We start from the raw sequence: 17,097 nt of genomic DNA, 5'->3' as shown, positions 1-17,097 counted from the left end.
CTCAGAAATGATTCATGTTACTCACTCTTGGGGCAGGAGCAAGGCAACACCAAGCGATGTGGCCCAGCCTTGGACATAAAACAAATTATATTAACCACAAGCCACTACCTTAGCGGCAAAGACTGAACTGGGATGAACATGTATGAACATGTATGTTCCCTGTGTTATTTCTGCTGTGACTGCAACACACACACTCTGCCTGAGAGCAAGGCTGATCGTGACAATCCTTATCACCACCACAGCAAAAGTACTCCAAACACTACAACAGAGGCTTCATTCAGATTTCGAGAAAGATGGTGACCTGTAGATGTTCGGCATAAACCCAAGACAAGTGTTTGCAACACTTTAGAAACCGAGTGGTTTTGACAACAGATGGCTGTTTGCTAGCAGCATGTTTACACCCCATATCCAGGAATTCAGTCACATCACTCTATCACAACACCACAGCCAGCCAAAAGCCAAAGCTTTTGAATCAGCAGCTAGAATTTTAACCTTTTAACACCTGCATGAAGCAAATAAATGTGACAAGCCAGCCTTAAAAAAAATAACTACAATGAAGTTTGAGTTACAAAGTCACAGTAAAACATTCACTGCCAAGACAAAAGCATGGATATATGCAGAAGGACACAAAATCCGAGTCAGACATACTCTCCAGAGGGATTGTGGACTCTCACCAGAGAAATACAAGAACTCTCTGGACACAGTCCTGTGCATGTTCTGTGGGTGGTCCTGCCTGAGGAGGAGGTTGGACCACATGATTCACTGTGGTCTCTCACACCCTGACCCATTCTGTGCTTCTGTAATAGAGTGTGGATCAAAATGGTGATAAAAACCTTCCAGGATCCCATGAGGAAAAGAAAAAATTCTGAAGATAAATTATGTTCTGGAAATGGGCTGCATATATGAAACAGAAAACTTTATGGAGTATAATTTGTTTAGGTTTCAGGTTAAGTGAATGGGTACATGTTATTTCAAAACTATAAATATAACCACTCATTATGAACATATGCAGCCATGAAATACAACAAGAATCAGCAACCCAGAAAAAACATCTGCACTACTAAGTAGCTAGCATCAATTTAGACATCCTCAAAAACACTATATATACACCAAAAAACCCAAACAAACAAACAAACAAAACTCAACAAAACAAATTTTAAAAAATGTAAGGAAAAATGCTATTAAAAAAAAGTCTAACTTCAAATAACTCACAAACTTCATTCAATGTTACAATAAAAGGAAAACGTTTTCAGGTTCATAGAAAAGTTTTGTTGCCAAATATTGGGGTGAGGTTTATTGCTGAGTTTAAAAGAATGAGCATGGTGATGGCAACACAAATTTTACTATAATACAATACAAAAATTTTAATATAATAAATGTACGCAAGGCACCGTAGCTTCATCTAGCTGTGTTCTGTTGTGTTAAGAGAATAAAAAAGATATTACAATAATCAGCAACCAAACAAAAAGGGCATGCAGTGTGCACGTACAAATGACCTTAAAATAAGCACTTGAAGGACATATATAAAAACCAGAAGTGCTCAGCTAGGTTTACACTCATTTTGCACTTCAGAAGTGAGCACATTTGCCTTAGGAGCACTACTCCTGAATCAGAGAATCATAGAATAACCCGAGGTGAAGGGACTCCTAAGGATCATCAGATCCAACTCCTCCTTGAAGGCAAACACGTTTTGGCTTTCAACATAGCTGCTACAAAAAAATCACACTACACCTTCCAAACTAGTCTACTTACAACCAGTCCAAAGCAAGGAGGGAGGTTAAAAAAAGTGAACTTTAAAAACGGTGGAATTTACTGAAACAAAGGATCCAACGCTTTTAGCAGGATTTCAAAGCATTGAGTAAGCACAGAGGCTTGTGTTGTTCTATCCACTGATGTCAGCATATGAAGACTGTTTTGTGGAGAAGCTTATCCAGCACAGCAGTTTGTTCCTTTCTTAATACTTAAGTCCACTTGCTTTATCTGAAGTATGTAGTTAATTCTGTAAAAATTATGGCCCTGACTTGTGAAACACCAAATTAATTTCAGAGATTTTGCTGGTAGAACTTTTTATTTTACAAGTTAAAATTAATTGAGGCTTGGGTTCTTTAAGAAGTGCTTTGGCTCATTGAAAAATGTTTTCCTTACATAGAGTCTGAACTTTAAACTATTTCAGTTTAAAGCCATTACCCCTGGTCTTAATGCTACAGGCCCTATTAAAAAGTCTATCCCCATCTTTATTATAAATCCCCTTTACAGAAAGGGCAGATGGATGCCTTTGGCCCAAAACCCACTTTCTTCTTTCAAGAAATCTTTTCAGTCATGTTTTCAAGGTTTTCCCTAAAGACTGGCAACTAAAAATATTTTTAGGATGACAGGTAAAAGTTACATGCAACCATGAATCCAGGAACATAGGCTGCCAGTCAAAGCAGTACCATGAAACTTTCATATTAGAGATATGAGAAGGACATGCAGATGGTGTTACATTATTTGATTGTAATCTACATCCATGACACAATACTGGCATCACAGAGAGGATTTAATCTGTCTGAGGGTTATTAAGTTTTTCCTATCTGTTTGACATGCATGCACCATGTATTAAACCTACTCATTATTCCTCATCACATCATTACATTTTTAATTTCTTATGTGTTCCAGTTGATTTTAAAAAATGAATTTTTATATGTTTATTTGAACTTTTGTTGCTACTCTTTGAGGAGATATGAGGGAAAATATTTTCTAGTACATACAGCTATAGATAATCTTGGAATTGTTAAAAATCAACAAAAAAACCCCACAGTTTCTATTCGCTTACTTAGTTTCCTTAGGGAGGGAACATAAATACAACAAAAAAGAAAAAAGAACCACAAAAACCAAGGCATTAAATTACACAAGAAAATACAGAATCAATATAATCAAATTTTACTGGATGAAAAATATTTAAGAAACTGTAAAACATTTCTGAGGATCAATTACCTAGAATACAGAAAGTTTTGACAGTTCTGGTGCATGAGACTAGGTATACAGAATACAGCACTGGTATCTAAACAATTGATTTGAGCTTAATAAGAAATGAGACTAATTTGCTCCACATTCAATTACTAGAAGCACTAAAATAAAAGAAAAATAACAGAATCCACAGTTCCATGTAATTTATTCCTCATTTTCATTTCTAAGATTTCTAGTGCACCTAGTAATAAAAATTTGAAGTGGATAAGATGGTAATTAGGTTTTGTATGGATTTTCTTCATCTAACAGTATTAGGAAGCTACGCTGCCAGCAGATGGAATACTACAGATTATATCTAAGGTGCACAATGGGAAGAAAGTGATCACTGTGAAAAGTGATCACATTTACTTGCTTCATGCCTGATTTAAACAAAAGATCCTTCTCATCATTTTCTAGAACATAATAGACATAGTACAGCATGGCAGACTTTAGTCTGGCGGAGGAAGCAACAAATAAATCCAGGATTTTTGTGTTAATAATTATTGGTTTCCAGCAATAGATTCCCTCAGACACCTCACTACCAGTAATAACAAACTGTGTATTTAGTCCTTGTTTAGGTTTATGGCAGAATTTTCCTTTTAAAGCAATGTAAAAGAAAACATATGCCTCATCACATTACTCTGTCTTGCTGTTTAACATTTGAGAATCTGACTAAAAGCCTAGAGTTTCTCTACATGATGTCCTTTGGAAAACACCACAGAATTCCTGCCATGTAAAATTAGGCCTAATCTTAATTATCTTGCTGTCTTTTTCCTGAGCTTAATTAACTTTTATGAGTGCTTTTCTACAGTGCAATGAATACTAAACCCATTTCATTTTATTCAGCATTTCATAATTTCTTTTCCCTCAGTTCTAGGACAAGATAAAGCTCTTCACAGTCCTAATTGTTATAGCAGAAGCTCAGGTATGAAATCTGAAAGAGCTGTAGCAAAAAATTTAAGAACGTTCAGCCATGCATACAAATAGAAGGGCAGAAATCTGCAGAAATGTTGAGAGATAATCCATCCTATCCTCTATTTAACTGACTTTAAATATTTAATTATCTTGTTAAGTAAATCCAGATTATAATATTCAAATCCTAGTCATTGCAGGTCATGAGGCTGCTTTAGGTGAAGAACAAATTTTCTACAGTCCACACAGCTGAAATAATTTTAGAATAATATAGCAGCTAATTTGCATGACCAAGCCTTCTCCCTTACTGCTTATTCAAATTTTTGTATGATCTGGACCCTTTTATCACAAGAGAGAACAACACTGAAAAGACTGAGCATATATTGCAGCATGTCACTTTCCTTTGGCTTGAATTTCACTTTGCTTCTCTCATTATAGAAACCATCTCTATTCTTCAGGGAAAGAAGATACAAAGGCTGTTAGGCTGTTTACTCCTTTTTTTTTTTTTTTTCTCATTCACAAGACAAAAGAGCAATTTTATTAACCTGTCTAAAAATCCAATTATTAGATTTATCTTAAATAAAAGAATACTTTCTTCCAAGATCAGACAATGTCCATTAGCCCTTACAAAGCATTTACTACAGACTACTCTCTTCACCTCTACCATGCCAGCAAGAGGCAGGGTGGCTTTGTCTCTAGGTATGATCAGACGAGGTACTCTCTGAATGACCGCCTGATACGAAGGTGGTTCAGGTAAGCTGCTGCTTTTTAATAACACCAAAGGCAGAACAGACAAATGAAAATCTAGTAAGGGGACACCAGGCACCCTCTGTTTAAAGGTCTAAGGGCTACCAGATTTTACAGAATATTTGTTTGACTTCTCAGGATTTAATCCTGTCACTAGTTGACTGTCAGCATCAGACAGATTCAAATACTTAAAACAACCAACACCAGAGAAAGAAATAATTAGCATCCATCCAGAAAACAAGGAAAATCTAAACTATGTTTCCTATTTCCACTTTTCCCATGGCAGGCACAAAAAACAACAAAAAAGCTTAGCAATAACTTCATCAAAGTGAGCAAGAAATCTTGATTACCATAAATAACTAACTTAAAGTTAGCTCATGATGGGGTAATCACTCAATGAATTTGGTCATCTCCTCTATTAACCTGGACACCAACACAGTATCCTTTACATGAGAAACTAATGCACTGCATGAAGAATGAAGAGGGCCAAAGTTCAGACAATTTCACTACATGAATTTGTTTCCATTTGTATTTCAGTCTTTTTCATAAATCAAAGCCTCCTGCTTGTGAGCTGAGAAGTCACACAGGGCCACTTTCAGTGTCTATGGACCACCTACAAGCTCTGCTGTCCCAAGCTGTCCATGCTTTTTAGTGGCAGCTTTCAGAAGGAAGATGCAATAAGGGTATCCTGATGTTCTGAACAACTTGTACTCTCTCCTTCAGCACAAACATTGTAACTTCACATTGTCACACAGGACGCACACTAGATCATCAGCACAGCCCAAAAGTGTGCAATTGCACAGCTGCAACTTCTCACCTTCTCCTTGAACTTCACGCTGATGCTCTCCTACACAGTAGCAGGTATTCTATCTTTTTTGATAAGTAGTAAACTAAGTTACCAAGCAGAATGCTTGCAAAAGCAGGTCAAAAAAAAGAATCTAAATACAACCATTATAATAAACAACAAAATAAAGAAAAAAAAAAACACCTAGACCTCTAGAGTAAGATTTACTTATATTTTCCACATCAGGTTCTACTAGCATCAATACTTAAACAATGGGTAACTTCAGTCTATATCATCACTAATTTCCCTATTTTACTGTTCCTCTTCCAAAACACCAGAAAAGATGTCAAGAAGGGCAAGGGCTACTTAACAGAGCCAAAGGGCTATCCCAGCTGGGCAAACTCAGTCTTAGAAGCAAGAAAACCAGGCTCCCAGGACTGGCACCAGCACACCCCCAGCTCTGACACCTGGGCAGTATATGCAAGAGAAAGGCCCACCAGGAAAGGAAGCAACAATTGCTGTCTCCCTTTTGTGAGGTGGCCCCAGAGCTGAAGCTAAAAACAGCTTTGAGCAACCTGTTACGCCTGTGTCACTAGTCCATGGCAAATGGCCAGTTTTGACATGTGGCCTATAAATTTAGGAAGGCTGGCTATCTTGCTTTTCAAATTTCAAGCACAGTATAAACTGGAACAGTTTAATCTGATTGCTTTGGAAATGGATGGAAAAAAAAAAAGGATTTGCTTTTCCTTCAAAGCAAATTCCTCTTAGGAACCCGAGCCCAGAGTGACTTACTGATCACCCGTTCTAAAAGGTTCTGTTAAGACAGGGCTGCTCACACTGCTGTGACCTCTATTGTATCAATACAGAAACACCAAAACTTTGAATTTTAGGGCAGCATTTAAATGACAAGCTATTTAAGTGACAAGATGGAGGTGAAAGGCTGACTACATGAAGCTCAAAAGAAAAAACAACAATCTTCTCCTTAAGTGGTTTAAGATTTGACTCACAGTATCATCAGCTTGTGGACTTACAAATTTTTTCAGCTCACAGAACTATTGTTCTCATTTCCACTAAACTGGACAGCATTTTTATTAAAAGATCAACCAAAACATTTGTCATTTCCTAGCCTCCTAGCACTAGTGGTGTAAGAAACCACTGCCTAGGCAAAAGGTCCATAAACTCATCACCTTAGAGAATCTATTATCTTTTGAAGTGAGCAACCCACTCTGTAATTCAGTTCTCATTGACAGATACAGACAAACATATCCCCATGCAAACACCCTCAATGTCTATTTTAAAAATATGAGGGAAGGAAATTTGTATGTACCTAGCTATTTTGAAATGAAGAGTCTGAACAGCCAAAAAACTCGATGTGCGTGTTCATATCCTCATTCAGTTATGGAGAGCAATTGGCAAAACAATGAAGTGGAAGAAAGAATCATAGATGTTCAACAGGTTGCTTTTGCTCAAAGACAAAAAGTGGCTGCATGTTAGAAGTGAGAATATGGGTTTCACACCCATGCATGCTCATGTACAAAGCAGTATGTAACTTTCTGCTGTTTCTCTGTGTGAAGCAGGTGATTAAGAGTGAACAGATTGAGAGACAACTGTCATGTAGGCTAAGTGTTAAAAGAAAGCAAGCTCATGTTATCCCAATTGCACCACCATAACACTTTCAACTACTACTTGCTTGCTAAAATGAAGCAAAATGAACAACTAGAGAAACAAACAAGAACTGAAATAAACTCTCATAGGTAACCCTTGGTAACAGCAACTCAAAGATCTTTTAACTAAAAAAAAGTTTCTAGCAAGTTAGAAAAAATCTGCTTATGTCTCGAAATGCAGTAAGTTTCCAGGCACGCTTCATGATGACTAGAAAATATATTAGAGTTTTATTTGATCTAGATGAATGGGGGACAAAAATAATCCCTACATCTGCTAAAGCCACTAACAGCTTATTGATAGGTTCAACTGAGCCACTTCCATATTTTCCCTGCTTTGCTTAATATATATCTTGGCAGTCAGCAGACATGACAAAACACAGTATTAGAGAAGGCAGGGGAAAAGCCAATACACTGCTAAAGAAAAACATACATCAGCACTTCAGCCAGCCTATTTTCTGTGCTTTTGCTTCTTCCTCACTGTGTGTCCTGACATTTTCTAGTTATGCCTTAAAAAAGCCATTGCTCAAATTAATATGAATTTAACATATTAACATATGTACACACTTCGCTACTCTAGCAATTTCCAGATTTCTTACTGTATTTTACAGGGGTTTGAGATTATGGTTGCCAGAAGCCACAGAAGCATTCCTTGACACAAACATGAACGTAATGCACAAACATATCCATGCATAATACACAAAATACTCCAATGTCCATTCCTTGATTCCTCCCTTCCCACCTTGCCTCCATTGCTGCACAAATGAATAACATTACAGATTTCAGTACGTTTTTGCTTACAGCATTTTCATGTAAAGATATTCCTAGGGTTTCACAAGAAATTTAAAAATATCCAAAAAAGGAAAGCTATTAGAAGGACGTGTTTCTATAAAATAAGCATTCTCTCTGAATTCTAACACCTGTAGCGTTTTTTAAGATAGCTTTGTATCCAGACCCTGTGTAAAAAGAGTAAAATCGCTGATACAAATCAAATGCAGCACCATTTTTTCATGTAGTCAGATAAATATGTATATTTTTATATATATATAAATATATTTATATCTCTATATATCCTGTTTATATTAAAAGACAGTGCTGTCTTTAATTTATATCAATAGGTTTGCTACGTAGAAGACAGCAAGGTCAGAGGAGCTTCTGTTACTCACGTTTTAATATTTTTTTTCCCAGACATTCTGACTTCCATAGCCATATTGACAGGCTAACCACATCTGGGTCTGGCAGAGCACCAGGCCTTCCAAACTCTGCAAATTATACTCTTGCACTTGATACCAGCTGCTAAATTGAAAATCATGAAGAAGTGAATAGCTGAATATTCCTTTTTTTCTTTTTCATTGCTTGTGTGCAATTTGCAGGAAACATGAATATCTGTTTTTCTGCCCTTCTTACTCCACAGTAATAACAAGACAGACATCTTTTAAACACTTTTTACAAAAACAAGGAAATAATTCAGTCATATATTTTCTTTTTCCAGTGCAATATTCTTTAATACTCTGTTACAAACAGATTTGACATTGGGCCCTGAAAGAATGAAAGGACAATTGTATTCATATTATGTGGAGAATAAACACAGTGGTATAGAATGCTGCTATATAGATTACGACTTGATACCTGCTGGATGTGAAATCTAGAATAATATACCTCCTTTTTTTAGAAAAAAAAATCAATAAAAATTTTAGCTTTATAATATCTCACATATGCATACTTGCTTTCATCCTAATTATGGAACAGGCCAAGTAACCTCTGCTCAGGCCAAGTAACCTGCAAAGTGCTAAATAACAGAAGCCAAAACCAAAAAAGATGACACAGAAAAAAATTAATATTAATTTGGCTGGCAAGGTCAGAGTTCACAGTGCTTTCTGTGACCACTACCAGTGTCACCCAGGCACAAATATGATGATAGTGTGCAATTTCCATGTTTAACTGTAGAACAGAGCAGGACATATGCTAGGTCTTCCCAAAAAAAGGGGGGGCATTTAAATACAAATATGAGACAGAAACTCTGTTTGGGAGTGACAGAGAATAAAGGTGGAAAGCAACTCAGATGAAGATAAAAATAAAAATAATATTTCTGATTCTTAGGAAGGAAAGCATGGGAAAAAATCAATAGCCTTCAGGTAAGCACACTTCTATAACTTTACAGCAGGGTTGCTGAGCTCTAGTGGGACGGATGTCTAGATAAGAAAAGGGAATGAGTAGAGCTGGTGACCTTTAAAGAGCATGGGTGCAAGTCATCACAGTTCAGTGGAAAGACAAGTAAGGCTTGACAAACACTGACTGGTTGCTCCAGTTTTTCAGTGGTTTCAAAAAGAGAACCCTGAGTAGAAATTAGCTTATATTATTCTTTATTACTACTAGTAATTTAAAAAAGACAAAAAGAGAAGAAAATATAGAAAGGGCATTCTTCGAAGATTTAAGGATAAATTAAACTTATTTGGTAAGTATTTCAATACAAAGGCAAGCACCAAAAGAGCTGGCTTTACACACAGTGAAGAGGAAGCACCACTTCGCAGTTCTCAGTGACTGACATATTCAATACCAGTTTGCCTCCTTCCTCACTTGGGGAAACGTTTAACATGACCAATCCAAGTGACAGGAAGGTAAAAACTCCAGCAGGGCAAAGAGCATGTTGGATGTTTTGAAGCTGGCAGTGCAGCTGAAATACACTATTGCACAGACTGAGGCCAGTGCCTCCGTGAATGGTGGAGCCAACCTAACAGCACTCAATCTGAGAACCTGCCTCCTTGCCAGCAATGGGCAGCTCATTGGCCCACCTTTCAGTCCTAAAACAAGTGTTTGCAAAAGGCAACAGGAAGCAATTCAAGAACAAGTCAGAAGTTATGCTTCAGATTTCATTAAAAACCTGGACAAGCTCTGAAAACTGACAAGAGAGCAGAAAAATCACTTGGTGACAACTTTTAAACAGGGGAAAAGAAAGGGTAGGATTTAGGAACCTGAGCCCTAAGAGCTTACCTCTGATTCCTAAAAAAAAAAAAAAAAACGGAAAAAAAAAAAAAACCCCAAAAAAAAAAAAAAAACAAAACAAAACAAAACAAAACAAAACAAAAAAAAAACAAAACAAAAAAAAAAAAAAAAAAACAAAAAAAAACAAAAAAAAAACAAAGCTCAAACACCACAGAGGTACAAATAGCACGAAATATTTGCACTTCTCTTCCTTTCAGGGCATAGATCCTCCTTAAAGGGGAGTAAAGCAAGTGCTAACACCTTGACTTTAATCTTTAATTACAAAACCTTCCAGATTATTTTCTTGTAAAAATTAAAAAAGCAAGTTAAGAGAACTTAACTTGCTTTTAGGACAAGCTAAATAGCAGAAGTATCAGCAGGTTATCAACAAGCAGGATCAAGGTACGGAGTGAGGTTTTACAAGAGTCTATCCCAAGCCCAAAACTATTCCGTATTTCTTTACCAACTCAGATGAAAGAAACAATAGGTATGGTAACCAAATTCATTACAGGTAATATCAATAAGGATCAGAGCTAGAATTCCAAATCATAGTTTACTGAATTCTTACTGACTGCAACAGAAATTAGGCACTGCTCAAAAACAGCAAATGCAAAGTTCTACATATAGAGGTAATCCATTCACAGAAACAGGAAAACATAGCTGGAGCATATGCATAGCTCTATGCATAGCTGGAGCTGCAGAAAGAGATCTAGGAGTTAACCAGTGTATTTTGAGATCCAAGAGGAAATGCATAATTGGAACAGGTTTTGTCAACCATGTGAACTTCTTCATTCATTTAAGTAACTGAGTTGCCTTCAGTTAGAGTCATGCCCAGTTCTGAACACTCACTCAAGATAGATGTGAACCAGCTGGAAAAAGCAGTAAGAATAATCAAAGGCTTGGAATACTCAGTCTAGAAGAATGAAGAAGGAGCTAAAAAAACCCAAATGTACATCAGAATAAACGGATGCCGCTGTCAACAGAAAATAGTGGTCCTAGACATTTAAAGCTCTGCTTAAATGCCAACAAAAAAGGCTTAACATGCCAGACTTTTAGAAATGCAAGACAGCACTGAGAACCATTCCAATTTGACAGCAGACTGGGCACTTCTCTATGGCAGACAGGTAGTAAGAGGATCACATTTATCCTCTAATTAAATCCAAAATTAAATAACCAAGTAAAAAGAGTTGGAATTGGGAGTAGAGGTGAGTATCTGTCCTATAGAAAGTGTTATGTGAATTATTTTAATTACATTTTGTTTGGTTGGCATGGCAAGGTTTTGGTAGCAGGACTGTACAGGGGTGGTTTCTGTGAGAGGCTGTCAGGAGCTCCACACATACCCAACAAAACTGGTTCCAGCTTGCTACAAGACAACTATTGTCACTGCACCACTGGCCAAGGCCAAGTCCTACAGCTGCAATGGTAACACCCCTGCAACAATGTAGTAAAAAATAGGTGACAAATGCTCCTCAGTAGCAGCTGGGAAAGACAGCTGAGAATATGTGAGAGAAACAATCTTGCAGCCACCAAGGTCAGTGCAGGAGTGGGAGGAGATGCTTCGCGGGACAGAGCAGAGACTCCCCAAGACTGTGGCGAGTCAGGCTGTGCCCCAGCAGCCCAGGGAAGTTCATGGTGGAGCAGAGATCCATCTGCAGCCCCTGGAGAAGCCCAAGTCAGAGCAGTTACATGTCTAAAGAGGTTGCGAGCCCATGGGAAACCAGAACAGGGTCCTGGCAGCACCGGTGGTCCCATGCGGAGAGGAGTTCATGCTGGAGCAGGTGTGCTGGCAGGGCCTGTCAGACAGTGGATCAATCTGTTCCTGAAGGACTTCACCATGTGGAAAGGGACCCACACTGGAGCAGTTAATGTAGAATTGCAGCCTGTAGGAAGGACCCACATTGGAAAAGTTCATGGAGGTTCATAGGTCCTGCTATGGGAGGGACTCCAGAGCAGAGGAGGGGAAACGTGTGAGGAGTACGCTCCCCTGCAGAGGAAGGAGCAGCAGAGATAACTGTGATGAATTGCAGTTTCCATTTCCCATACCTCTGCACCACTGCAGGGGAAAAGGTAGAGATAATTGAGATTAAAATTAAGCCCAGGAAGAAGGGAGTATTGTGGAGGAGGTGTTTTACAATTTAGTTTTTATTTCTCATTACTCTACTGACTTGCTTGGCAAGAACTTATATTAATTTCCTCAAGTAAGTTGCTTTTGCCTGTGACAGCATGCTGAGTGGTATCTCCTTGTACTTAATCTGAACCCACAAGCCTTTTATTACTTTTTCTCTGCCTTGTTCAACTGAGGAGAGGAGTGATAGAGCTGCATGTGGGAACCTGGTATCTAGTCAGGGTCAAAAGCACCACAACAAACAAAATGTCTCATACTGCAGGGAGTCCTCTTTTCCTTTCTGATTCCCAGTGACTTCTACATTCAAACTGAGTTTTGCTAACTTTTGAATCTCAGTAGACTGCCAATCTATGGCACATATTCTTTGCAAATTGGATATTACCTCTGTTTTCTGGAGCTGAATCATAAAAAGGAAGGACATGACCCAGTTCCTTGTTAACATTTGTGAACTTTGGCACTGGAGGACAAGATTACAGAAACAGAAGACACCTGATCAGTCTTCAGTGTCTTAAATCTACACATCACATGAAGCACAACAAAGCTGTCTCATGCCAGGCCATTATCTTTGCTAGAATACTATGTATTGCCCAAGGTGGTATTTTTCATTTAGGCAGAATATTCAAATGTGATACCAGAAATGCAGCAGTAGATTATACAGTGATCTGGGGGAAATTTCAGGTTCCCTCATCTCTTTGGCTAAGTAAGCGGACCAAATATTAAAAAAAATTAAAATTCCCTATACCCAAAATATTTTGTTCTCCAAAACAAAATGGAGGAATAATGAAGATGGCTGATCAACTCTAAGAGCAGAAACTGTGTTTTCTTGTAAGAAAGTTGAGCTCTAGGCCAAATTTCCTGTAATAGTGGTCAGAATCAAGCTGGAATTCAGTGTTTACATTCCTTTCTTTAAACTGAAAGCAATTAAAAGTTTCAGAAAAGAAGTCCATTGAGTTTTTACGTAGTTATGTAGATAATATGGTTGCCATTACTTACTCTTGCTTTAAGACTATTTTCTTCCACATTTTAAGGGAAGGTTGGCTGGATGTTACAGCTTTGGTGGTTTTTAAGAAATCATAAATCCATTTTGAATTAACTATATAACAGAATTTTTCCCTTGGACTTCAGAGCTATCATACATTTTCAAAAATTTCATGTGAAACTGTATTAAGTTACAGTAAAATCCCTCACTGCATTTCAGGCTATAATTTCAAAGTTATAAGTAGATATTAAAGCATGTGAAAAATGACAACATAAACAACCTAATATAACAGCTTCTGAGCCACAGGCAACAGTAAAACTAAATTTCTGCTACCAGTAGGGGTTAGCAGCACCCTAAAGACAACTGAATTGCATGATGCCTGTTTCCTTCATCCTTACAAATGTTTCAAGGCGCTTGCTGTCTTGCAAAACACTTTGATTTTTCTATAGTGCAGAATAAACTGCCAAGTAGATATCAGCATAATCTTGCTCATATATGGTTCTCATTCACTGAATTGCAATCTCAGAAGGAATAAATCATGTAAAGAAAATACCCTCAAAAAGCTGTAGCATCAGTGTAGGTAATGGTCCTAATATATGACATAGCACCTGGAGGGCTCCAGAGACCACATCAATCTGTGTTAGACACCCAGAATCCCTCCTTGGGATCACCATGCATCCTTTTTCTTCAGGTATCTTTACTGCTGCCTTTCCTCATTCAGAGAAATAACACAGAAAGACATATTGTCTAGAGACTTTCCTACAATTCATATGTAAGTTTGGAAGACTGTGGGCTAATATGACATTCTTACAGTCAGGTTAGGCAGACAGAAATATCAGCACCTCCTCCCTATTTCATTATCTCTCTTTTATCTCTTGCAGGGAAGAATAACTGCACTCAGAATTTGAGTTCTCTTCCTTTTGGCATACTGGGTGCACGCACTTTTCCATCCCAGAGAGACTGCTGCAGTCTCCCAGGGGTTCCTCTGTCTTCCAGAAGAGCCTTTTAAAGCACCTTTAGGCAAAAATACCCACAACAGTTGGATCCCCTTATCTTAGTCTTTACTAAGGAGGATTTAAGACTTGGCAAAAGAAAATATTCTTCCAGCTCCCCATACTTGTTCAGGTCTTTGTTTATATCAGTTGTGATAGAACCAAAGAGGCCCAGGTGGACAAGTTTTCTCTAGCTTGTGAGCAGCAGTAGCCTTGATTACACAATCAGGTTTCTTTCTACAAGACAATCATCTAAGCTTGGGACGCTGATGCTCATTGAATAGAAAGTACTTAGCACTATAATGTTGCTCTTACTACTCAGCATAGACTTAAATTTTAGTATATTCCTCACATTTTATTCTGAATAATGATCCTGAGATCAGCCCAGCTTGTTAGACCCTTAGTGCTAAAGACACCAAGTAGCTGTGAATCCCTGAATGGGCCAAAAGTGGGACTTGATGATCCTCATAGGTCCCTTCCAATACAGTATTCTGTAATGCTGTGGCCTCCTAATTTCTGTGTGAAACTCGAGGTGGGTGACTGTTTATCACCCATCACATTGTCTTAGTGGTCTCCTCCAAACACTCCACAAGGTAAAGGAGTATTATGATTCCCTTGCTTTACTGATGATAAATGAAAGCATGGAAGTCAAAGTTAACATTATGATTACAAGCTTTTTCAAGTCAGTACTATGTGATTTTTCAAGTCCTTGGGACAGAATTTCCTTCATTATAGTTTAATTGTGAAATCTCAGCACGTATGTGAACTGGATGCTCAGGGTTAGAAGTAACATGCAAATAATTAATTAGGGCTTTGGCTTGGAGCTCTGGTTTTTGGGTCATTCTCTTTGGTTTGTTTGCAGGAGTTTGGCTTGAGTGACCTATAAAAATTTTAGTAAGATTTTATGCAATGAAAATTAAGTTCTCAAGAACAAGTTTCATCTGTCTTAGTTTTAAGACCTCTCTTCTCTACATCAGTCATCAAATACTCCTGTCTACATATCATTCAGTCTCCACAAGCCTTTGAAAGCTTTGATCTCATACTCCAAACGTTTATTACAATTTTCTTGTTAACTTCACTGCTATTCAGTATACTGTTCAAAATACAGTAGGAAAAGCACCCTCTGAGACACTGTCCACTTACACATGAAGATGTGCTTGTGCTATATCTTGCTGGAAACTGCAGTATTCCCAAATCATCTTTTAAGAGTGCTTCGTTATAATTCACCTATCCCCTAATGCTACTTTATGGCATAAGCCTCTATGTTGCATGTTAGAAACTATGCAATGAACCTGCATTTTTATCCCAACCTCAAACTATTTCAAATGCATATATCCAAACAGACTAAATTCATTAATTATACTTGAACAACTGAGGGCAAGATCACAGTGAACAGCACTACTGCTGCCAGAGGAAAATATTTCAGTGCAGCATGATTGCAAGGGACACCAGACCCTGCAGATTCTATGCTTATGCTCAAGTCAAATCAAGTGGCACCTTTCAAGCATCCAACTGTTTTTTAAACAACCTGCTTTGGAAAAAATGTTTCACAACAGAAATGGTTGTGTGTTTCTGTCCTTTGTCCTCTACCCCCACTTTGTCCTGGAAGTTGAAAGAAGTTTCCTAAACCAAAAAAAAATATAATTAAGCTCTCTTCTCACAATTATTTCTCCTTTGCAGGAAATGGAAATTGGACAAGTTTTATTCCACACATAATGAGGATTCTATGGCCTTCTCCCATACTCTTGCAGTATTTTTTTCTTGGAGAATCCATTCCAGTTACTGAGATTTTCTGCTGGTTTATTTTGGGAGTTAGGTTTGGTTTGTGTTTGGGCTTTTTTAAAAGAACTGAAGGCACCTAGAATTTAGCTTTTGTACTTTGGTTTCTGTTACTGCCCTGGCTGAGTTCTTCTTTACCAGAGGCAGATGTTCTCAGGCTGTGTCTTACAAGTGTTCTCTGAAAGTTGTCAGGCACATTTACATATTTATCTAGTAACAGGTGTTATCTTGCCTAGGACTTTTTCATGTAACATCTGTCTCAATTCCCTACCTGATCGTAAGAGTTAAGTCCTGCTTGCCTCACAGGTTATAAAATTGTTCTCTGAAAGCAAATAAACTTTTCTTTTGTGTCAGTGGATTCCCATAGTATTACTAAAACTACTGTTCTGTCAGGACGCTGGACAATGCACACCTGATATTAAAACAAAAACCAACCAACTAAAACCCAAAACAAACAAACAAAAATGTTAAAAATTCAGTACATTGCACACTACCTTAAGCCTGAGGAAGTCTTGTTACATTTAAGAGTAACCTTATGACAGTTGTATTGGAGTCCCTGATCTTCTCCCATACTAGGTAAACTCTGCTAAGGTTTGCAAATGTAAGTACTGATGTGAGCTTTATCCACTCTTTAAGTAAAGGGGTGTCTCTTTGGATAATTGTAAGGCCCAGTACAATTTTTTTCTGGACAACAGCTTAGATCTCCATGTGTTTATACACTAGAGTTTCATGGACTGTAGTATTCCACATCCTCAAATCATCTCTACAGTTTCAGGCACTACCTACCTTCAGAAATGGATCAAACCCACTATCTGCCAAGTTGTAGCTCTTTTGTGAAGCATACATGCCTTTTCAGAGTTTTCATTCAGTATCTTTTCTTTTCTTGAATATGTGTTGCAAATGAAATCAACTTAAGTCTCACTGCAGCTCCATCTGATGAGTAAAATTATATCCTCCAAGTTTAATTTTTGAAAAGATCACCAAATTCTTCAAGTTCCTATGTCTACATATAAAGCTGACTCCACAGAACAGATCCTTTCATGTAACTGAAAGCCATTGCAGAATAGGAAGATATACCATGTCACCACAGTAAATGCTTCCTTGCTTCCTGAAAACCTGCAATGCCACTTACTACTTATATTTACAGGGTC

The sequence above is a fragment of the Melospiza melodia genome, chromosome Z, assembly GCF_035770615.1.
Source record: "Melospiza melodia melodia isolate bMelMel2 chromosome Z, bMelMel2.pri, whole genome shotgun sequence".
Taxonomy (NCBI): domain Eukaryota; kingdom Metazoa; phylum Chordata; class Aves; order Passeriformes; family Passerellidae; genus Melospiza; species Melospiza melodia.
The sequence above is the reverse complement of the archived record's forward strand: the minus strand, read 5'-3'. Positions refer to the sequence as shown.